The following is a 25,264-nucleotide window of genomic DNA, read 5'->3' as shown; positions in this document are numbered from 1 at the left end:
ATCTGACAAGTCAAGGTCAAGGGAAAAGATCAGTCAGCACAAAGATTTCCCAATTCCGAGTGGAAAAGAACAAGTGTATTTTCTGATTAAGACCACTGCCGATGCAAGCACTCGACAGCGGTCTCGGGGACTACACCCAGTGAGTTCACTTAGAGTGACCCCACTGAATCCGAAACACTCGACCATACACGTTATGACCGAGTAAAAAAAACTCGTCTACTAATTAGACCCCTGCCAATGCAAGCACTCGACAGCGGTTTCGGGGACTACACCCAGTGGGTTCACTAAGAGTGACCCCACTGGATCTGAAACACTCGACCATACACATTATGACCAAGTCAAAAAAAACTCGTCTACTGATTAGACCCTTGACGATGCAAGCACTTGATAGCGGTCTCGGGGAGACTACCCAGTGGGTTCACTAAGAGTGACCCCACTGGATCCTACAACACTCGGCCAGGTCTGCCCTAGCTGAGTCACAAAACAACAAGGAAGAATTTCTTCTTCTAATCAGACCTCTACCGATGCAAGCACTCGACAGCGGTCTCGGAGACTACACCCACTGGGTTCACTCAGAGTGAAACCTAGCGGATGTGGTTTACAATTCATCAAACAATGAGCTTGTGAGGACTCAAATCCATGTGAAGAACGCCATTGTGCAAGTTGAAACTCAGCAGAGTGGAATTATGTAACTTTGCATCACTACTAAACCCCGAGTGGGTGAAGAAACCTCAAGTGGGTGAAAAGTTCAAAACAGAATATTGAACTTACAGTCACACTTACGCGGATGTTAGCTCGGAGTTCAGAGCTGTTGTCATATACTCCCTCCGTCCCAAAATAACTGTCTCAACTTTATATAAGCTCTAATACAAATTTGTATTAAGTTTAAGACATTTATTTTGACACGGAGGGAGTACTATCTTGACGGCTTCATATGCTCCTTTGGCTTGCTCCATCATGAGGTCCATTTGGATCATGGCCTCCTTGACGGCACCAGTCTGATCCTCCGGGACTCGGCGTGCAGAGTATGCTGGCGCAGAACCAGTCGGATCCGTAGCAGACACGATTGGAACCTCCAGTTGTGGTCCAGCCGCAGTGACGACAACCGAACTGGCAGGAGGAGCGCTTGCCATAGGCATCGTGGCACTCAGCACAGGTGTCACAGCCACACTCGAACCACCTCAGCTTCCCGCAGCGGCTGGTCGTCATCATCCGATTCGATGACGTCTGCTGAAGACAAACAACAATATCAAAATTCCAATTGGAGAACTATGTGTATAAAAATTCAGAGCAGAGTGGAAGTTGATCATACTGCGTTGGGAGGTGACCACGTCCGTGGTGTCCACGTCCATGTGATCTTCTCCTCCAGGCAATGACGTCACGGAAGTTGCAGCTCTGGCAAAAATTCCATTCGGTCAACAGAAAATTCACTCGGATCAAAGTGAAAGGACTACTTAGTACTTACGCTAATGCGACTCGAATGGATATTCTCATTCTGGGCGGGGCCTTCCGAGTCTTCGGCTCGCTGGGCTTTGGTTGCTTGGCGGTCCTCTCCATGGGCTAGCCGGATGCATCTCTGGTCCTCTTAATGTTGCGACTGCTCGACGCCAAGGCTTTGCCCGACGTGGGAGTTGGGTCATGGCACTGCTTGGTCCGGGGCTCGGCGTGAGAAGGAGAGGAGACCTCCTCCTTGCTCTCTTCCGAGTCATCCTCGTCCTCTTCACTGTCCTCCACGTAGTCCTCCTCAGCGCTACCCTCCATGCTCCCTTCCTCGACATCGAGCAGAGCACCGTTCGGCACAGGCGAAAACAAGTTCGTCCACTCCTGTAAAGTGCAAAATATCAAGTCAATCGACAAGGACTCAAGTCACTCGACCACAATATAAGAATGCATAGCAAAATGAAACTTACCACGTTCTTCGGCTGATTGCCGAAAGAGTAAGGTAACACCCGCTTGGACCCGAGTGGATTATTACAAGGGTCGGTGATGCTGCGAATCCACTTGGCCACTTTGTCTTCATCGACCTCTTCTGGATGGGACCGAGTGGAATCCCCTGGGCCCGAGTAATGCCACATGGCATGGTCCGTTGCTTGGAGAGGCTGAATGCACCGCGCAAGGAATGTCTCCAGCAAATCCATCCCAGTCACTCCTCGGCGCATCAGGCCGATCAACTTATCTACCAGAGGCTCTACTTGGGATTTCTCTTCACTCGACATGGACAGGATCCTAAGAGGTATGGGTCGCTAAAGAGTAAAGGGAGGAAGAGCACTCGACATCCCAGGAGAAGCTAAGTCATTGCAATAAAACCAAGTCGACTGCCAGTTGCGAACCGACTCAGGAAGGGTCATGTGGGGGTAATCACTCTTGCTTCTTTCCTGAAGCCCCAAGCCCCCACACAATTGGATCATGTGGGTCTTATCATCAGTCGGCTTGACCTTTTTAACCGACTGAGATCGTACACTAAAGAGATACTTGAATAACCCCCAATGAGGAGGGCAACCCAAGAAGCTTCCGCACAAGGTCACGAATGCAGAGAGATGTGCTATAGCATTGGGGGGAAGATGGTGCAACTGAGCTCCAAAGAAATTCAGAAATCCATGGATGAAAGGATGAGGAGGAAGAGAAATACCTCGTTCAATGTGGGTCACAAGGAGGACTCGCTCCTCTTCTTGCGGCTCCAGCTCGACCTCGTTGTCGGGCAACCTCCATGATTTCTCAGCCAACATCCCGTGCTCGACGAGCCCCAGGAGTTCTTCTTACCGAACGGAAGAATTGAGAAAGTCTCCGTGGATCCAACCCCGTGAAGGCGGCGCACGGCCGCCCGACTTCTTCTGCTTGCTGCCGGCCTTTTTCTCCCTCTCCAACTTGCTGGTCTGACCTTTCGTCATCCCGGCCGCAGCGCGATTCGATCTGGGGCGCAGAGATTTTGGAGAAGCGGAGGAAGAAGAAGAGCAGAGGAAGAGGAACAGCGCAGGGCCGTTCAAACCCTAGCGCCGACCGCATTTATATAATCGACCGACTGTATCGCTAACTGGTAGGCTCCGCAGATCCCATCTTATCCCAATAACATAGGAGATTTGACGTGTGTCGATGATGACGGCGCGATAATCGAGGCGTCGCTACCCCACTTACCTTAGCGGTTGCGTCATCCCCGTGCAGCGCGCGCAAACCAAAACTTCAAATCCCATGAAATCCGAACCTGCCGAAGTGATCCATCACATCCAAAGATATCGTCAATCAATTGGTGTAACTTCAAGTACCCAAAGTCACTCGGGCTTGCAACTCTGCAGAATCGGTCAGGACGAATGATGAAGATTCCAATTGACGCACCGTTCTGCAAAGCTCAAGTTCAGTCTACTGCTACAAGATTTTGCATTGACACCTTCACCACTCGGACCTTAATCCATTTGAGGGCTAATGACGGGGACATAGCCCTAGGGTAGGGTCATGGGCCTGACCCATATGTCCTACCCAAGGACCCCTCACCATTAGTTTAAGGACCACAAGGAACATTCCGAGTGGATTGTGACATCGTCCGATGCACTCGGATGGTTCCTCGTCCACTCGACGGCGCTAGAAGACAGTCGACACGGAAGACTAAAGTCATTTAAGAGAATCCAACGGGCAGGCGTTCAGTTTACCGCGTTGAACATCATTTATTACGTACATTACCAGTAATGTACACTCTTAAACACCACTAACCGCACCCTTGCATGCCGGGCATTTATGAGGGATAGCGCACTCTTTATAAGCCACCCTCCCATCTGACACAAGGGTTCGCACCTTCTGTAACACTTATTTCACACTGTGAGAGCTCCCGAACACTGAGAGGTAGGGCTATTACCTCTAATAGAGGGGCCTGAACTCATATATCTTGCGTACAATCTTACCGTAGCTAGGACTCTTCCCTATCTTTTCGTACCCTACACCTCTACTGTTAGGTTTACTCCCACGACAGATACCATGAAGAACTATGTGCATTATCCAAAACCTCATGCAAATCCAGAAATGTGGGCTACACATTTATACGTCAACAAGGTACTCAAACAGCACCATAAGGTCTACCATGTGGGCTCGGGTAGGGGGGAGCAACAAATACGGTGACACCATGGTGGTGGGGTGCGGTAAGCGGGAGGAGCGGGCACCCAAGGTCGAAGTCATTTAGGACAGTAAAACTGAACCTAAAGCGAGCCCTCTCAGCGTTTTGCTTTTTTAGCCGTCCATTTTGACGATCGGGTCGTTTCTACCCGTCGGATGTGATGTATACCGCCACCTCCAGCACACTTTTTCATCGTCGGCTCGACTGTCTTAATGGGCCGCTGCTCCGGTGGCCGAAACCGTGTTATCTCGTTAAATGGGCCTATTTTCTCATCCCATCCAAGGTCAAAAAATTCATATTTTCCATACGTTATCTACAAAATATATGCAACTACACAAATGAAACATACATAATTAAACAAATAAATTTATATTACCTGTTTCAACACCATCATTTACGCTAACTTTATTCGAACAACAAACCTACAATACACAATAAATTTCAACAAATTTAACATACAACTATTACTCATTATTTAAAAAAAATAAAGAATTAAAGACAACAAAGTTTAACAAATATAATCGTACCTACAACCAACACAACTGAAAAAGAATTAAGTCTAGCTCACAAACTAAGAACTGCATACACCAACATCGAAATAAACACAAAGGATGATGTGTATATATAGAGCAAGTAAGCTACTAACGTCCCTCTACTTATAACTACTGTTCATAAATACAAAGGTCAACAAAGTTACAAATGCTAATGCAAAACCTACAACCATTCCTATCCTAGATCAATACCAAATTAATGCCTCACTAAAAACGTTCAACATACACATCAATACACAAAAAATGCTGACGCAAAAGTATTAATAGCTAAACAGACCCATATCAGCCCAATTACAATATTACACACAAATTACAAAATTACTATTATGTGGCCCATAACACCCCAAATTTTCCAAAAAGTAAAACAAAAAAATTGCATCAAAATAAAGATCGCAAACCACAAGAAAATAATTAATGTAATACAAATATATCTTAAACGATTACGATCCTACATAAATATACAGAATTAAACCCTCACTAAAAACGTTCAACATACACATCAATACACAAAAACTGCTGCTGCAAAAGTATTAATACCTATGCAGGCCCCTATCAGCCTAATTAAAATATTACACACAAATAAGAAATTTACTATTATGTGGCCCATAACACCACAAATTTTTCAAAAAAACAAATAAAATGCAACAAAATAAACATCGCAAACCACAATAAAATAATTACTGTTATACAAATATATCAATAATAATTTCATCCTAAATTCATAATAGACGGGCGCAGCAACGCGCGTCTTTCATGATCTAGTGGGCAGTGTAGTTGGCTCCCAAGGCGAGCATGTTATACAACGTGTCCATGCATGATGCAAAACTAAGACTTGTTGTGGCATGGTATCAAATTTTAGATTCAGAAGTATGGTGCACTGCACAATTCGGTACTGAGAGCTCCGAGCTCGTGGATACTCGTTTTGTTTACAAAACTAGCCAGAAATATTTTTATTGTATGGTCTCAGATAGAAATATTGATACTTCTATTACACCTTTTCAGGCTCTTAATTTACCTTTTGCTAGGACTACTTTCACTTTGTTTGTACTTTTTAGAGCATGGTTGCTTGCGTTGTAGATTATTCTTAAATTTTTTGTATTGCATCTTATTGTTGCTATCTATTTTGATTGCTGATAGTGCTTATGGCGTGTAATGAGAATGCAACTGGAAGTCGTTTGTTAATCATAGCAACAATTCACGAAAAAAAACACAAAAATAATATGGCATATGGTACTTTACTAAGCTCAGTACAGATAGGACACCTATGAAGTTCCGGGCTTGTTTCCGTGACCCAACATTCAGTCGTCTAGTGCCATATTCCTAAGGGTGGCCCAACCATGTGCAGTTATATCAATTTGTGTTCTTTGGTTGGTTATGTGTCATCATCAAAGTTAATGAGAGTGCATTGAACATGGTTGCCTTTTCATCGCACGCAAGCGCCTGGAATTCAATCAAGGCCCTAGGCCTCGTAGCTAGAGCACGAGCCGCTCCTAAGACACCATCAGTGATGCATGTACGTAGTGGAGAAGTGAGGCGGAGGTCTTAGTCTTGTAGGGTACATGTTGCGGTGGAATTGGATTGCCCATCCAAAGAGCCCAAATCCAGAAGGAGTCGTTGATCTAGACAAAGTGGACAAGGATACCCTAAGGAGGGTGTCGAAAGGGGGCACTCGGGGGAGGGGGAGACGCAGCAGTCATGCAAATAGATGTACTCCCTCCGGTCCTTTTTACTCCGCGTATTATATTTTGGTCAAGTCAAACCTTACAAAGTTTGACCAAATTTATATTTAAAAATATCAATATCTATAATACCAAATATATACACTATGAAACTACATTTCATAAAGAGTCTAACAGTATTGATTGGGCATGGTAAATGTTAATAATTTTTTTATAAGTTTGATCAAAATAGAGATAGTTTGACTTCAGACAAAACTTATATGCAAACTAAAAAGGACCGGAGGGAGTATGACACAAAGCGGAGCAAATGGGGAAAGCAGGCTATGTCTACTAGCACTAGTAGAAAACGGGCCTTTGGCCTGGACCATTTAGTCCCGGCCTGCCTCTGGGCCGGGACTAAAGGCCCGACCACGTCGCCCCAATTCTCAATGCTTCCCTCGGGGCTTTAGTCCCGGCCCGTAAGGAGCCTTTAGTCCCGGTTCGTGTCCCAAACCGGGACTAAAGGGCTACGCGGCGGGCAGTGGTGGTGGCAACCGTTCGTATCCCCCTTTAGTCCCGGTTGGTGGCTCAACCCGGGACTAAAGGACTAACACGTAGCCTGCCGTAGTGGTGGCGACCGTTGGTATACCTCTTTAGTCCCGGTTGGTGGCTCAACCCGGGACTAAAGGCCTAACACGTGGCCTGCCGTAGTGGTGGCGACCGTTGATATACCTCTTTAGTCCCGGTTGGTGGCTCAACCCGGGAGTAAAGGCCTAACACGTGGCCTGCCGTAGTGGTGGCAACCGTTTGGTATACCTCTTTAGTCCCGGTTGGTGGCTCAACCCGGGATTAAAGGCCCAAACGGTTTGCATCCCGTGTCGTTTCGGGCAAATGAAAAGCACGAACCGAAGCGTACAGTCGCCATTTCTCTGTTCTTCTTCTCTCTCGCGTCGTCCTCTCTGTTCTTCTTCTCTCTCGCGTCGCCCTCTCTGTTCTTCTCCTCTGTTCTTCTTGTAACATCCCAAAATTATAAATTTTGGAATGTTAATATAATTATTAGATTGATTGTTTGTTTGTTTGCTGAGTGATTGAAACTTGTGTGAAATTTGAAACTTTTCGAAACTTTTGAAAGAGAGGGAATAAAATGACTTTCCCCTTCCGGTGAATTCAAATTCAATTTTTTAAAAGCAACGAGAGAAGATGACATGACTTCTTCAACTATAAAGAATTTGAACGGAGATATTTGCATTGAATTCTTTTGCCTTTCCATTTGTTTTCTTCGTGCAAGAAATGCTGGGAAATTCTTTCGTCTTTTGTTTTGCATTTCCATCACGCGAGAAAAGCCTGGAGAAAACTCTCTTGCACGCAAGAGAGAGAGCGGAGGAAAATGACACTCCAAAGTGCGGGCAAATCTCTGAAATAATTGAGCAAAGAAAACCCAAAATTCTTTTGCAAAAATAATTGCAAAAAGAAATAGCAAATTTGGGAATTTTTGAAAAAACATTTTTTTCAAGTTTTTATTTTGGCTTTAAAAAAATGTTATTCGGGTATAGGTTTATTTTCTGATTTTTTTGGTATATAATACCATATATAAATATTTTTATTTTTATTTACTTCCTTTTTTTAGCTTTTATATTTCTGTTTTGGAAAAACTTAGAAATTAGGAAAGGGTTCTTTTTTTTTTTGCCGCCCCTGGGCGCTAGATTGGCCCTGGGCCAAATCCCCACCTTCCCCAACCGACCCCTTCCCTTTTTTCCTCCCCCTCTCACTGCCGGGTGGACCCCACCCGAGCCCCTCTGTCCCACGTCGGTCTCTTCCTCCCTCGTCCCTTCCTTTGTTCTCAGACCGAGCCACACCACCCGGGATCCTCTTCCCTAGCGCCCTCCCTCTCCTTCCTTAGCTCCCTCCCCTCCTGGCCTATATAAAGCTCACCCCTCCACCGACCCCCTTCCCACCCTAAGCACCTCGAACCGCCGCCCCTAGCTCCCTCCCCACCCCTCGCCGGCAGCGAGCTTCTACTGCCACCTTCGGCCAGGAGCACCCCAGCGCCACCCCGCTGCACCCCTCCATCACCCCACCTTCGGCCCCCCTCCACCGCCGCCCCCTTGCCACTCCGCCACCCCGTTCCCACCCCGCCGCCGCCGCCCGAAGCAGCACCCCCGCCGGTGCAGCAGCAGCAAAGCTACTGCACCACCCTTCGGCACCGCCTAGAGAGCCCTCCCCGAGCTCTCTCTCCCCCGAGCACCACCCCCCGAGGAGGAGCACCCCCGCCGCCGCCGCCCCTCCTCCCCACTGCCCCCGGAGCTCCTCTCCCCCTCGCCGGCAAACAGCACCTCGCCGGAGTACTGCTCCCAGCCGACAGCACGGTACTCCCCTCCCCTCTCTGTTCCTCCCTACTTTTCTTTTTTTTCCAGCCGTTAGATCTTAGGTGTAAGGCCCAGATTAAATCACTACATACCTCTTCGGTTTATCCCAGAAAACCAGTGGTTTATTTTTCCACTTATGACTTTAGCCAGTAGACTTTGCTAGAGCTCGGCCGTTTTCCCGAAGCGTTGAAACAAACAAGTCCGCAGCCACTAGCAACTGACCACGTGTACCCCTTTGTAGTACTAGTTAGCTGCAGTTTTTCTGTCAAAAATAGCAAAACAGCAACTTTCGATCTTGTTTTGGCCACAACTTTTGATCCCGAAGTCCAATGACTTTGATTCTTTTTCCACAAATTTCCTGTAGTTTTTAAAAACATATAATTTGTCTATGTTTGAATTTTTCAAATATAAGTTAGATCAGATTTAGTTTAAACCTTGTTTTGCCTATTCCAGGAGTTTACAAATATCTTTTAATTTGATTCCTTTTGGTACTGATCACTAGTGATCCTGTTTATAAGTGGTAAACATTTCAGAGTTGTTTGAGTATTTTAACTCATTATTTCATGTGAAACAATTTCTGTTTCACCGCTTTTAGGGTTTCGGCTAATCCCTTTTCTGTTTTTGTTTTAAAAATATTTTCTTTATTATTCCAGAAAGATTATTATTGTTTGTTTATGTTAGTTAACAGTAGTTTTGCAACAAGTCTTTATTTTATGTTTATTTGTTTTCATTAGATCAATTCTAGCTCCATAGTAACGTGCTATTGTTTTCACCGTTGTTTCAAATCCCGTTTGGGAATACTTTCAAAAATTTTGTGAAAAATACTTTATTTTATCTTAGTTAAACTTATATCTTAGTTCCTTGTTATTATTTTCTGTTAGACAAAACTATTTAGTGTTTGACGTAGTAGAAGACTCCCTAGTCTTATTTGAAGTTTCTTTCGGTTTCTTATTCACTCTCTCTTTTGTTTTGATTGCTAGAATGTTTGCTAGTATGAGTGTTTATGTGGATGATATGTTTGTTATATAGATTTCATCGGAGAGTGACGAGTAGGCTATCAAGTTAATTTGTCGAGAAATTCTTCTTCGTCAACATCACAGGCAAGTCACTTTGATCATACTATCACCTATGTTTTATGCACCGTAGTTCTACCATCCTATGCCCAATTGCATGCTGACTAGGTACTTGGAAATTATGGTTACATGTTGTAGTATCATGTGGTAGGCACCCAACAACCCCGTTACTTGGCCCGGGACAACAAATTTCATATTGCTATGCTTGAGTAGACGGGATTTCGGTTGAGTGCATAACACGAGTGATGCGAGGTTGATTAAATAATCAAGACCGGTTAAGACAAGATTTTCAAGACCTCACACGCAATGCAACTCTGGGTGAAGGACGGTTGATCGGCTCCCTGGAGAACCCAGTGGATGCCCGGGATGCTGGAGAGGCCATGTCGTCCTGCGGAAAGCTTCACCCAGGCTCAAAGAGACGGACGGATATTTTCAAGACCCAAGGCTTACCTGCACAGCCACAAGTCATTATGGGCTCTGGCTTGGTTGGACAACGCGGCGACTCTGGACAGGCGGTGCTAGCAGATGTAGACGAACGGTAAGAATGGATGGGCACCGACAGGGATTCAGAGGGACCCGTTGAAAGACCATGTTTTGATCATCCGGTCTTCAAACACCCTGAAGTGCGAGGACAAACCCGGGGGCGATCAAATCTTGTGGGGAACGTGTGCAAAACTCTGCAGAGTACTCAAACCTAATCGATTAGCCGTGTCCACGGTCATGGACAACTTGAGCCAAAGGAACTGAAGTTATCTGAATTTCTCAACACCATTATATATATATATTTGATGAGGGTAATTATTGACAACTCGGGTACGAGAACTGGTTGGCGGAACCATCTGGTTAACAACCAACAATGTAGTAACATTTTGCTTTTAGCCCTCTCTTGATGTAGGAGAAAACTTGCTTTTCGTTAAAAAAAACTTATAGCCCCACCTGCCATATATGCATATAGTATAGATGATTACTTTTCACCCTTCTCTTATGTGACTTGCCGGCATATTCAATATGCTGACCTACACGGCTGCAACGTCTTATGTTGCAGATATTTTTCTTCGACGAGTAAGAGTACAATTCAGGGTTACGGTCTACACTCAACTTGCCGTTGGTGTTTATTGGGACTCCACTCCCTTGACTGCTTCCGCTGAGATATTTAAGGTATATATCAGTTTTACGCTATTTACATGTGATTGCACTTTGATATATACATTGATGTACTGTGTGTGCCAGCATACTGATCCAGGGATGGCCCAGAAACACAGAGGCTTGACTTGTCTTGAGTCGGGTCGCTATAGAGATGGTATCAGAGCACATGTTGAGTGTAGGACGTGACCCTAGAAACAGGAAATAAACATCGCAAACCACAATAAAATAATTACTGTTATACAAATATATCAATAATAATTTCATCCTAAATTCATAATAGACGGGCGCAGCAACGCGCGTCTTTCATGATCTAGTGGGCAGTGTAGTTGGCTCCCAAGGCGAGCATGTTATACAACGTGTCCATGCATGATGCAAAACTAAGACTTGTTGTGGCATGGTATCAAATTTTAGATTCAGAAGTATGGTGCACTGCACAATTCGGTACTGAGAGCTCCGAGCTCGTGGATACTCGTTTTGTTTACAAAACTAGCCAGAAATATTTTTATTGTATGGTCTCAGATAGAAATATTGATACTTCTATTACACCTTTTCAGGCTCTTAATTTACCTTTTGCTAGGACTACTTTCACTTTGTTTGTACTTTTTAGAGCATGGTTGCTTGCGTTGTAGATTATTCTTAAATTTTTTGTATTGCATCTTATTGTTGCTATCTATTTTGATTGCTGATAGTGCTTATGGCGTGTAATGAGAATGCAACTGGAAGTCGTTTGTTAATCATAGCAACAATTCACGAAAAAAAACACAAAAATAATATGGCATATGGTACTTTACTAAGCTCAGTACAGATAGGACACCTATGAAGTTCCGGGCTTGTTTCCGTGACCCAACATTCAGTCGTCTAGTGCCATATTCCTAAGGGTGGCCCAACCATGTGCAGTTATATCAATTTGTGTTCTTTGGTTGGTTATGTGTCATCATCAAAGTTAATGAGAGTGCATTGAACATGGTTGCCTTTTCATCGCACGCAAGCGCCTGGAATTCAATCAAGGCCCTAGGCCTCGTAGCTAGAGCACGAGCCGCTCCTAAGACACCATCAGTGATGCATGTACGTAGTGGAGAAGTGAGGCGGAGGTCTTAGTCTTGTAGGGTACATGTTGCGGTGGAATTGGATTGCCCATCCAAAGAGCCCAAATCCAGAAGGAGTCGTTGATCTAGACAAAGTGGACAAGGATACCCTAAGGAGGGTGTCGAAAGGGGGCACTCGGGGGAGGGGGAGACGCAGCAGTCATGCAAATAGATGTACTCCCTCCGGTCCTTTTTACTCCGCGTATTATATTTTGGTCAAGTCAAACCTTACAAAGTTTGACCAAATTTATATTTAAAAATATCAATATCTATAATACCAAATATATACACTATGAAACTACATTTCATAAAGAGTCTAACAGTATTGATTGGGCATGGTAAATGTTAATAATTTTTTTATAAGTTTGATCAAAGTAGAGATAGTTTGACTTCAGACAAAACTTATATGCAAACTAAAAAGGACCGGAGGGAGTATGACACAAAGCGGAGCAAATGGAGAAAGCAGGCTATGTCTACTAGCACTAGTAGAAAACGGGTCTTTGGCCTGGACCATTTAGTCCCGGCCTGCCTCTGGGCCGGGACTAAAGGCCCGACCACGTCGTCCCAATTCTCAATGCTTCCCTCGGGGCTTTAGTCCCGGCCCGTAAGGAGCCTTTAGTCCCTGTTCGTGTCCCAAACCGGGACTAAAGGGCTACGCGGCGGGCAGTGGTGGTGGCAACCGTTCGTATCCCCCTTTAGTCCCGGTTGGTGGCTCAACCCGGGACTAAAGGACTAACACGTAGCCTGCCATAGTGGTGGCGACCGTTGGTATACCTCTTTAGTCCCGGTTGGTGGCTCAACCCGGGACCAAAGGCCTAACACGTGGCCTGCCGTAGTGGTGGCGACCGTTGATATACCTCTTTTAGTCCCGGTTGGTGGCTCAATCCGGGACTAAAGGACTAACACGTAGCCTGCCGTAGTGGTGGCGACCGTTGGTATACCTCTTTAGTCCCGGTTGGTGGCTCAACCCGGGACTAAAGGCCTAACACGTGGCCTGCCGTAGTGGTGGCGACCGTTGATATACCTCTTTAGTCCCGGTTGGTGGCTCAACCCGGGACTAAAGGCCTAACACGTGGCCTGCCGTAGTGGTGGCAACCGTTTGGTATACCTCTTTAGTCCCGGTTGGTGGCTCAACCCGGGATTAAAGGCCCAAACGGTTTGCATCCCGCGTCGTTTCGGGCAAATGAAAAGCACGAACCGAAGCGTACAGTCGCCATTTCTCTGTTCTTCTTCTCTCTCGCGTCGTCCTCTCTGTTCTTCTTCTCTCTCGCGTCGCCCTCTCTGTTCTTCTCCTCTGTTCTTCTTGTAACATCCCAAAATTATAAATTTTGGAATGTTAATATAATTATTAGATTGATTGTTTGTTTTTTTGCTGAGTGATTGAAACTTGTGTGAAATTTGAAACTTTTCGAAACTTTTGAAAGAGAGGGAATAAAATGACTTTCCCCTTCCGGTGAATTCAAATTCAATTTTTTAAAAGCAACGAGAGAAGATGACATGACTTCTTCAACTATAAAGAATTTGAACGGAGATATTTGCATTGAATTCTTTTGCATTTCCATTTGTTTTCTTCGTGCAAGAAATGCTGGGAAATTCTTTCGTCTTTTGTTTTGCATTTCCATCGCGCGAGAAAAGCCCGGAGAAAACTCTCTTGCACGCAAGAGAGAGAGCGGAGGAAAATGACACTCCAAAGTGCGGGCAAATCTCTGAAATAATTGAGCAAAGAAAACCCAAAATTCTTTTGCAAAAATAATTGCAAAAAGAAATAGCATATTTGGGAATTTTTGAAAAAACATTTTTTTCAAGTTTTTATTTTGGCTTTAAAAAAATGTTATTCGGGTATAGGTTTATTTTCTGATTTTTTTGGTATATAATACCATATATAAATATTTTTATTTTTATTTACTTTCTTTTTTTAGCTTTTATATTTCTGTTTTGGAAAAACATAGAAATTAGGAAAGGGTTCTTTTTTTTTTTGCCGCCCCTGGGCGCTAGATTGGCCCTGGGCCAAATCCCCACCTTCCCCAACTGACCCCTTCCCTTTTTTCCTCCCCCTCTCACTGCCGGGTGGACCCCACCCGAGCCCCTCTCTCCCACGTTGGTCTCTTCCTCCCTCGTCCCTTCCTTTCTTCTCAGACCGAGCCGCACCACCCGGGATCCTCTTCCCTAGCGCCCTCCCTCTCCTTCCTTAGCTCCCTCCCCTCCTGGCCTATATAAAGCTCACCCCTCCACCGACCCCCTTCCCACCCTAAGCACCTCGAACCGCCGCCCCTAGCTCCCTCCCCACCCCTGGCCGGCAGCGAGCTTCTACTGCCACCTTCGGCCAGGAGCACCCCAGCGCCACCCCGCTGCACCCCTCCATCACCCCACCTTCGGCCCCCCTCCACCGCCGCCCCCTTGCCACTCCGCCACCCCGTTCCCACCCCGCCGCCGCCGCCCGAAGCAGCACCCCCGCCGGTGCAGCAGCAGCAAAGCTACTGCACCACCCTTCGGCACCGCCTAGAGAGCCCTCCCCGAGCTCTCTCTCCCCCGAGCACCACCCCCCGAGGAGGAGCACCCCCGCCGCCGCCGCCCCTCCTCCCCACTGCCCCCGGAGCTCCTCTCCCCCTCGCCGGCAAACAGCACCTCGCCGGAGTACTGCTCCCAGCCGACAGCACGGTACTCCCCTCCCCTCTCTGTTCCTCCCTACTTTTCTTTTTTTTCCAGCCGTTAGATCTTAGGTGTAAGGCCCAGATTAAATCACTACATACCTCTTCGGTTTATCCCAGAAAACCAGTGGTTTATTTTTCCACTTATGACTTTAGCCAGTAGACTTTGCTAGAGCTCGGCCATTTTCCCGAAGCGTTGAAACAAACAAGTCCGCAGCCACTAGCAACTGACCACGTGTACCCCTTTGTAGTACTAGTTAGCTGCAGTTTTTCTGTCAAAAATAGCAAAACAACAACTTTCGATCTTGTTTTGGCCACAACTTTTGATCCCGAAGTCCAATGACTTTGATTCTTTTTCCACAAATTTCCTGTAGTTTTTAAAAACATATAATTTGTCTATGTTTGAATTTTTCAAATATAAGTTAGATCAGATTTAGTTTAAACCTTGTTTTGCCTATTCCAGGAGTTTACAAATATCTTTTAATTTGATTCCTTTTGGTACTGATCACTAGTGATCCTGTTTATAAGTGGTAAACATTTCAGAGTTGTTTGAGTATTTTAACTCATTATTTCATGTGAAACAATTTCTGTTTCACCGCTTTTAGGGTTTCGGCTAATCCCTTTTCTGTTTTTGTTTTAAAAATATTTTCTTTATTATTCCAGAAAGATTATTATTGTTTGTTTATGTTAGTTAACAGTAGTTTTGCAAGAAGTCTTTATTTTATGTTTATTTGTTTTCATTAGATCAATTCTAGCTCCATAGTAACGTGCTATTGTTTTCACCGTTGTTTCAAATCCCGTTTGAGAATACTTTCAAAAATTTTGTGAAAAATACTTTATTTTATCTTAGTTAAACTTATATCTTAGTTCCTTGTTATTATTTTCTGTTAGACAAAACTATTTAGTGTTTGACGTAGTAGAAGACTCCCTAGTCTTATTTGAAGCTTCTTTCGGTTTCTTATTCGCTCTCTCTTTTATTTTGATTGCTAGAATGTTTGCTAGTATGAGTGCTTATGTGAATGATATGTTTGTTATATAGATTTCATCGGAGAGTGACGAGTAGGCTATCAAGTTAATTTGTCGAGAAATTCTTCTTCGTCAACATCACAGGCAAGTCACTTTGATCATACTATCACCTATGTTTTATGCACCGTAGTTCTACCATCCTATGCCCAATTACATGCTGACTAGGTACTTGGAAATTATGGTTACATGTTGTAGTATCATGTGGTAGGCACCCAACAACCCCGTTACTTGGCCCGGGACAACAAATTTCATATTGCTATGCTTGAGTAGACGGGATTTCGGTTGAGTGCATAACACGAGTGATGCGAGGTTGATTAAATAATCAAGACCGGTTAAGACAAGATTTTCAAGACCTCACACGCAATGCAACTCTGGGTGAAAGACGGTTGATCGGCTCCCTGGAGAACCCAGTGGATGCCCGGGATGCTGGAGAGGCCATGTCATCCGGTGGAAAGCTTCACCCAGGCTCAAAGAGACGGACGGATATTTTCAAGACCCAAGGCTTACCTGCACAGCCACAAGTCATTATGGGCTCTGGCTTGGTTGGACAACGCGGCGACTCTGGACAGGCGGTGCTAGCAGATGTAGACGAACGGTAGGAATGGATGGGCACCGACAGGGATTCAGAGGGACCCGTTGAAAGACCATGTTTTGATCATCCGGTCTTCAAACACCCTGAAGTGCGAGGACAAACCCGGAGGCGATCAAATCTTGTGGGGAACGTGTGCAAAACTCTGCAGAGTACTCAAACCTAATCGATTAGCCGTGTCCACGGTCATGGACAACTTGAGCCAAAGGAACTGAAGTTATCTGAATTTCTCAACACCATTATATATATATATTTGATGAGGGTAATTATTGACAACTCGGGTACGAGAACTGGTTGGCGGAACCATCTGGTTAACAACCAACAATGTAGTAACATTTTGCTTTTAGCCCTCTCTTGATGTAGGAGAAAACTTGCTTTTCGCTAAAAAAAACTTATAGCCCCACCTGCCATATATGCATATAGTATAGATGATTACTTTTCACCCTTCTCTTATGTGACTTGCCGGCATATTCAATATGCTGACCTACACGGCTGCAACGTCTTATGTTGCAGATATTTTTCTTCGACGAGTAAGAGTACGATTCAGGGTTACGGTCTACACTCAACTTGCCGTTGGTGTTTATTGGGACTCCACTCCCTTGACTGCTTCCGCTGAGATATTTAAGGTATATATCAGTTTTACGCTATTTACATGTGATTGCACTTTGATATATACATTGATGTACTGTGTGTGCCAGCATACTGATCCAGGGATGGCCCAGAAACACAGAGGCTTGACTTGTCTTGAGTCGGGTCGCTATAGAGATGGTATCAGAGCACATGTTGAGTGTAGGACGTGACCCTAGAAACAGGAAACTTCTTAGGATAGGATCTCTCAAAAATCTTATTTTCCAGAACACCTTTTACTTCTCATCTTTTCTGATTTCATAAAACGTTCTCTCTCACCTCAAATAGTTAGACAATCCCCTTACTCCTTCGACCTCATGAAGAATCAACGGAGTTCTACTTCCAAGTAAAGAGGATTTCACCACTCGTTTGAAGAATTGAAGCTACACCAACAGTAGACTCTCAAGACCCGGAGAACTCGAAGACTGTGAAGTGTTCAAATAATTATATGACCATTAGAAGTCCAAACCCCTTTTATGTACCCACGTTAGATACGATGAATTGTGAGCCGTCATTGGTGTGTGTTTTCCGACGGCCACAACTAAAACCCATTCTCAAAAATATTGTTTGTATTGTGTGTATCTCCCTCTCTTACCCGTCTCATCCCCAAAACCTCAACCCTACCAGATGGAGTATCACTACTAGAATCTGCTGGTTTGCCGACAGCCAGAGCTGACGGCAAAGGACAGTTTAACTGATGGCAAAGGCTTTGCCGTCAGTGAGCTGTCGGCAAAGGTGCCGGCCAAGATTTTATCGGCAATCACCTTCTTTGCCGACAGCCGGAGCTCCACCGACGGCAAAGACTTTGCCATCAGCTTTGTGGCACGGGCTGACGGCAAAGAGCAGTGGCGGCAACGGCGCAGGCCGAGCTCCGTTAGAAGGTTAACGGCAGGCTTTGCCCACAGCCGTAGCAAAGCTGACGGCAAAGCCTCCCCTCTTTGCCCAAAGCCGTAGCAGAGCTAACGGCAAAGCCCAAACACCTGGGTCCCCTTGGCCGCCTCTTTGCCGACAGCTAGAGCCCAGCTGACGGCAAAGCCTACCCCTGGGTCCCCTTGGCCGCCTCTTTGCCGATAGCTTTGTCCCAGCTGACGGCAAAGCCGAAAAATTGGTATTCCCAGAGTTGCCAGAATGCACAGGCTGCCGCCACGTGTCTTCTTTGCCGACAGCCCACCGATGGCAAAGCCTTTGCCGTCAGTGAGCTGTAGGCAAAGACCCTCTTTGCTTTTTTTCATATTTGTTTTCTGTTAATTCCCTACATTTGCAAAACATAGATACAAACAGCAACATATATATATTGAATCTGCCCCTAAACAGCACCACAAGTGCATCACAGAGTGCAAACAGCACAACACGAATATATGTCATTAAAGTGCAAACAAGATCACAAAGTATTACAAAGCATCACAAGTGCATCCACAAATACAATTGCATTACAAAGTTCATCTAGGACTACACAAGTGCATTACAAAGTCTCGAGCATCCATCCATATGCCATGCTGCTTTATCAAAATCTGCATAATGAGAAAGAATTTAGAAGAAGAATACAATAAGAAAGAAGTTATCTAAATTAAGCTAAGCAATTAGAAGAAGAAGTGGAAGAAGAAGAAGAATAACAAGAAGAAGAAGTGGAAGAAGTGGAAGAAGAAGAAGAAGATAGAGAAAAAGAAAGAAGAGAAGTTATCTTTTTCTCCTCTTTCTTCTTCTCTTATTTCTTCATCTCTTGTTTGTTCTTCTCTTCTGGTTTCTTTTAAAACTTTCTAAACTAATTATGTCATTTTTGAGCTCTAATATCAACTAGAATTTACTAAGCTAACTAAACCATGGCTAATATCAACTAGAATTTACTAAGCTAACTAAACCATGGCTAATATCAACTAGAATTTACTAAGCTAACTAAAGCCTGGCATAATCTAAGTTGATCTAAACAATAAGAAGAATAAGAAGGAGGAATAACTTACCAAATGCCAGGAAACGAAGGAGAAGCTGCATCTCCGTTGGTCGCTGGGTTGCTAGGGCTCTCACCAGGAGAAGTAAAGGGATCGTGGGATTCAACTCTTGAATGATGCTGCAACAAGGCAAGAGTTAAAATATGTGGTTAGCACGGCAACAGACAATGGTATAAGATCGTGCAAGGTTGGTCATTGAAAGGGAACTCACCGTTCCCACCGGAGAAGGCATCGGCGGAGGGGGCGGCAAACCTTGCTTCTCACACATAGCCTGCAAATTAGTTTTCGAGGAGTCAAAGAAATAGCCTTGTTGCATCTCACGCATGGCCTTGCTTCTCACACAACTGACTTACCGCAACGAAGTCGTGCATGGCCTTCGCATGGGCATTATTGCGTGCCCTCTCCTCGTCAAGCAACCTCTGCGTATTCCGGTCCCTCTCCTCCAACAAGAGCCTGGTGGCCTCCCTCTCCTTCATAAGTGCGGCCTGCAACCACTCCTCAAAAGGAATTTTCATCATCCATCCAGGGACAAAAGAACGAAAGAACTAATGAAGAAAACTAACCTCAATGGCAAGATCAACTGGCATCGCGCGTTGCCGTATTGCAGGAGCGCAGCTCGTTTGCCTCGACTTGATCTGAGATAGAGTCTCAGTGATAGGGACGAAGCCATCACACATGGCCAGCGTGCCATGACTCTTACCGCCACTAGAGATCATTAACGCCTCTGGATCGATAGGATTCTGGCTCGGGTCAAAGTCAGGCCTGCGTAGCTGTTTGACCACCTCAGAATAAGACGTCATCTTGCTGTAGGCGGACAGGCTTGTGTACGCCGACGGCCCGTCCCCCTCAGAATATGCCTTCGCCATCTTGTACGAGCCCTTATGGGCCATGCTAAACGTGGCGTATCCCTCAGGCTCGGGCTGGTTATTGTGTTTGGCCTACACGAAAAGACAAAGAATTAGTACAACAAAAATCATCAACGAACGAATTATTGATGAAACAAAACAAGGCACACATACCCATTTTTTGGCGTATTGCTTGATGTTGGCATTGCCTTGGTGGTGTGGCACACCAACCAATTGGGCACGACGGTCCTTGGCCATAGTGTGGGTGCTCAACCAAGCCTCTGTGTACCACCTGTCTGCTATCATCTCCCAACAATCCATCTTATCGGCCAACCATCTCGGGGGCACCTATGAATGTAAGTTAATGAAGAATGAAACTAAGTATTATAACTAAATAGACCTAACTAGCCCTAAGAATTGATCTTTGGAATGTACATACCTCCATGTACTCGGTCTTATCAAGAAAAATCTTTCGACATTCAGTCTTTGTCTTCGGCTCCCCTTGCTTGGCGTACCAATCTCGAACAGCCTGAACACGCATTTCGTGCCTCGTGTTATTCAATAAACTCTTGCACTCTTTCACGAGGTTCTTCTTGGCCGCCTCCTCCGTCCCCTCCTCGACCCTAAAGTGACTCTGCAATTATGCCAAATAGATGCGCAGATGAATAGTGAAATGATTTGGAAGGAAATAACAATATATAACATTGTATACTTTTTATTGGGTAAAATAATAGTTACCCAAAAATTAGCCAACACCTTGTCGGCCACGCTCACGCAAACAACACCATGGACATGTGTGTTTTTCGGGAGCAGAGCGGCTTGGTAGTGCTCCCAAAAGGATTGAACCCATCGAGGCTGATGGCGATTCGACAATTTCTTGGTTCTTTAGCTTTTTCCTTATGTATACTATCGAATGCCTTCCATGCGTCACCATCTGAAGGGTGTACCAACATCGGAACTCCGTGTTCATCTAATTCTTTCCTAATTCCATGTTTGTGCCATGTCATCTGTTTTGCTGTTTCTTCGAGCATGTAAAGTCGTTGAAGTCTTGGTAGGATCGGCAGATACCGTAGGACACTCACGGGGATTTTGCTCTGCTTCTTCTCACCTTCACCGTTTTCTACCTCAACATATCTGGAGGACTTGCAAAATGGACAATATGTTTCCTCCGCATACTCTTTCCTAAATAAGGCACATCCCTTCTCACAAGCATGTATCTGCTCATACGGCATCTTGAGTGCACTAAGGATTTTGTTTGACTCATATAGGTTTGAAGGCATAATATGACCTTCTGGTAGAAAGCGCCCAAATAGGGTCATCACTGAGTCAAACAGATCTCTTCCAATGTTGAACTGGGATTTCAGAGCCATTACTTGTGCGATGGCATCTAGCTGAGAAATCTTAGTGTGCTCGTGAAGAGGACGTTTTGAAGACTCCAACATGGCATAGAAGGCTTTCGCGGATTCCTCCATCTCTTCGTCCTTGTTCCGAGCATCATCAAAGTCATTCACCATGTCTTCAATCCCTGTACCATGATCATCGGTGCGCCGACGCAACACCTCGTCTCTGTTACGTTGGGCCGACTCACCATGAAATGTCCACAAGGTATAGCCGGGAGTAAAACCACGCATCTGCAGGTGTTTACCCATTACATCGTTTGTCTGTCGCGAATAATTCTTGCACTTAGTGCAGGGGCACCATGTTTTTGGCTGGCCTTTAGAAAACGCCGTTTCCACGAATTCATAGGTTTTTCTCAACCATTCATCGGTCATATCTCTCTGACTATGGTGACCGGTGTACATCCATTCACGATCAGTCATTCTGGCAAGCTAGCTACATAGTATCCACATATAAAACAATATAAAATATCAATTCATCAAGTATGTTAAATTAATTATGGCCATTTTTTAATCATGGTTAATACATTGGGATGCACGGCATGCACACCTACCAGCTACTAGGTAAAGATGGGTCCTAATCCCACCCGAGTATGTGTGGATTGGGTCATTTCCCACTGGTCTGCTCCCGACCCAACGCAAAATTTCGGCAGCACCTCCCCGCTGTTCTCCTGATACACGTCTCGGCAACTAACCGAGAGGATGTGTACCCGGAGAACAACAAGGAGGAGCTGTCAAAACTCTGCATGGGATCCGGAGCAAAGCGTAGGAAACGACCCAATCTACACATACCCGGGCTGTCCATGGATAACGTTGGACAATTCGAAAGAATCACCGTTATAAATATGCAAATGCATGCATATTTATGACAGGAACCCTTTCGACGGGAGACGCATATTGGTTACGCAACACCTTTGCATTTTAATACTAAAAATACCTAGCTAGATAGTGTCATCAGCACGAAGGCGAGAATCAGAGCAAAATAAAGGGGGTGGAGGAGGAGTTAACAAATGTGCTCACTTTCGAATGCAGGGGAGGTCGTCGAAAACCAATCCCTCGCGGAGAAGCTACTCCACATTTAAATGCACTCAATCAACACAAATACGCACTCGCGGTAATTAAGCTAACTAATACTAACATCTATCATTTAAATGCATTTTTCTAAATCTCTGAATCTCCATATCTTTACATGTGAAATACTTAAATTTCACTGCTAAATTGTGATCTTCGGGGGCATAATTCATAGAGTTCTTCAAAACTACTTTGAGTGTGATGCATTCGGGTTTGTTGTGTAGAGCTAATATTACTTCCCCTATTTTGTAGATTAATAAAGTTCTTCGAGTAATCTATACTTATACTAATTAGGGGCTCCCAAGAAATTCCTACATTAATTAGAAATTAGGAGCCGTTAATCTGATGGGACCAAGTTATTACGGTGTAGATTACTCTATATAATATGAAGTTTGCAATATATATTATGTTATTTTTATACTATGGAAATACCAGATATTTCCAATTCAATCTCTCACATATCTGTTTTTGTAAGTTACGCATCCCTCACGTGTCTCTATCTCAAAAAATAATATCTCTAACGTATCTCTCTCTCTTAACACATAGTCCAAGTTTTTTACAACTGCACCACGTTCTACATCAAACATAGTCCAGCCAGTACAATAGCGCCTTCTCTGTCCTGGAAACAAGTATAGGCTGCTCTGATCGTCCGCCTCACGCACTCCTCTCCAGCACACATTCTATCCTAGGCCGGCTGTCACCTTGGGATAGGGAAAGATTGATCCAGGTTTGATCTACTTATAATTTTATCCTTGCTTTATTCCTATTTAGATGATTAGATCACACTTCATAATGCATGGATGCGAATTTCGGCAATTCGATCATTGATGTGTTGTGCTCTACTATGATGCAGATCATATATGCGACATGTGAGCATGTACGCTGGGTAGGCTCTCAAAGCTAATTATTTCTTCATCTCAGTAGTACCAGGAAACAAAATTAATTACCTTCTTCTCTCTGAATTTGTTCCCCTCTCAGTCAATCTTCTCTGTTTTGCCACGGCCATAGCTTTTACATAATGTATAGTAGTGCAGGCGAGTATAATATGGAACGACCAGCTCATGCTTCATATTAAAAACCTTGATTTTAATTAACTATTATCTCAATCAATCTAAAACTTCCCATATATTAGCTTAAAAAAACTTTTGATTTGTTCGATCAACCTACGTTAATTGTCCCAATTTAATATACCGATTTTGGTATACAGAACATAGTAAGAACAAACTCTAACCTGAGATTTTATACTCCAAAACAAAATCTAACCTAACTTCATGTATTCTGTTTCCCTGCATATTCACGTACAAGTATTATACCGAACCTGGCACGGACGGACCGGCGGGAGGGAGAGGCGGGGGCCGCGGAGGAGGGGAGGAGGAGGGGACTCCGGCGGCGTCGGGCGGGGGGGTGGGCGGGGGCCGGGGCCGGCGGCGCCTCGTTGTCCGGCGGCTGGCGACGGGCCGGAGGGGGCGGCGCGGGCGGGGCGGGCGAGGGGCGGCGCAGGGCGGGGCGGCGCGGGGCGGGCGAGGGGCGGCGTGGGAGACCAGGGCGCGCGTGCACGGGACGGTGAGAGAGAGAAGGCACGGTGAGAGAGAGAAGGCACGGGTGGATAAGGCAGGTGTATGGGGTTAGCCTCTTTGCCCTCAGCCAGCTGTCGGCAAAGACAGTCGTTAGTCTTTGCCCTCAGCTGGCTGTCGGCAAAGAAGGCCCCCGTTTTTTTTTCTGGCCGAGGCGGCGACTGGGTTAGCCCCTATGCCGTGAGCCTTCCTATGCCGACCGCTTTTTTGTCCTTTGCCGTCAGCTGGCTACCGGCTTAGATAAAGCGGACGACATATATTTTATTTGCCGTCAGCCCCTCCTATGCCGTCAGCATTTATTTTGGCTGAGGGTAAAGTCTCTTTGCCGTCAGCCCCGTAAAATTGCTGACGGCAAAGCTTAAAGCTGTTGGCAAACTAGCAGATTCCAGTAGTGTATGAAGCTGGACTTGTAGTCTCTGGACCAATGACCCAGCTGGAAGCTGAGATATGGATTCAGAACATGGAGAACCACTTCGGGAGTAACTTGATCTCAAGGAAGTATGAAGTGGAACACGCTCTTCAGTACTTTACACAAAGTGCTGCTATCTGGTGGAAAATGCATCATGCCATACAAGGATTTAGTGGAGTAAAAACTTGGGACGAATTCAAGAACACTCTGTTAAGATCTCGTCTTATTCAGAAGTGCTATGACAATCCAAAGGAGAAGACTTGTGCATGCAAGATATGTGGAGAAATAGGACACACCCAGGAAGAACACACGGATGGATGCACTCATTGTGAAGAAAATCACCCAGCTGCGGAGTGCCCAAGTAATCAGGTGACTTGTTTCTTGTGTGAAGGAACCACCCACTACCCAGCTTAGTGTCACATTTACCCCAAGGTACAACAAGTTGTCAAGCAGCAGAAAGATGCAGTGAAGAAAACCCTCAAGAAGAAGATTCTAGAAGAACCTATGATGAACGAATATATTGAAGACCCTCATGGACAAGGTCTGACCAGATTTTTCTTCAATGCATGCTACTCATGTGGAGAAGAAGGACATTATTCACAGGATTGCACGAAGAGACACTACAAGAAATATGGTCAATAATGACCCACCATTTAGGTCACTGAATTGTCATTATTTTTGATTTATGACCTTCTTATTACCAAAACGAAGAGGTCAACAGTTGGCCGTCAAGAACAGGCAAACTTGACCTTTCCTAGTTTTTGGTCATGGATTCTATGACTAAAAGCAATTGGTCATGGAATCTATTGACCAAAAAATTGGTCACTACCCATGGGCCAAATCCACGTATGATCTGATGTGGCTCAGTTGACATGGCACCATCCACATGGCAGAAGGTGACATGGTAAAAAAATGACATGGATGCCACATAGTCAGAAGGTGACATGGCAAAAAAATGACATGGATGCCACATAGTGTGACAAGATGTTCTTGGTGGCCCAATGGACCAAGCCCATAAATACGGCCCATTTAGGATCTGTTTTCATTTGGGATTTTTTCTCAACCAAACATTATTGGGCCATGGGAAATTGCTTATTTTTAGCAATTTTTTAAAACCAACTTTTCATTATTCTACTTCCATGGCATAATTAGTA

The 25,264-nt window shown here is 44.9% G+C and overlaps 1 long non-coding RNA gene across 1 annotated transcript; it reads right to left on the bottom strand.

Moving 5' to 3' along the window:
- Positions 1 to 1,292: 1,292 nt before the first annotated feature.
- Positions 1,293 to 3,650, bottom strand: LOC123421686. The gene is made up of 3 exons (XR_006619902.1): positions 1,911 to 3,650; positions 1,466 to 1,824; positions 1,293 to 1,395 (listed from the first exon to the last, which is right to left on the bottom strand). It is a non-coding gene; the product is annotated as an uncharacterized LOC123421686 (long non-coding RNA).
- Positions 3,651 to 25,264: the final 21,614 nt, after the last annotated feature.

This window comes from Hordeum vulgare, chromosome 1H, assembly GCF_904849725.1.
Source record: "Hordeum vulgare subsp. vulgare chromosome 1H, MorexV3_pseudomolecules_assembly, whole genome shotgun sequence".
Taxonomy (NCBI): Eukaryota; Viridiplantae; Streptophyta; class Magnoliopsida; order Poales; family Poaceae; genus Hordeum; species Hordeum vulgare.
The sequence above is the reverse complement of the archived record's forward strand: the minus strand, read 5'-3'. Positions and strand labels throughout refer to the sequence as shown.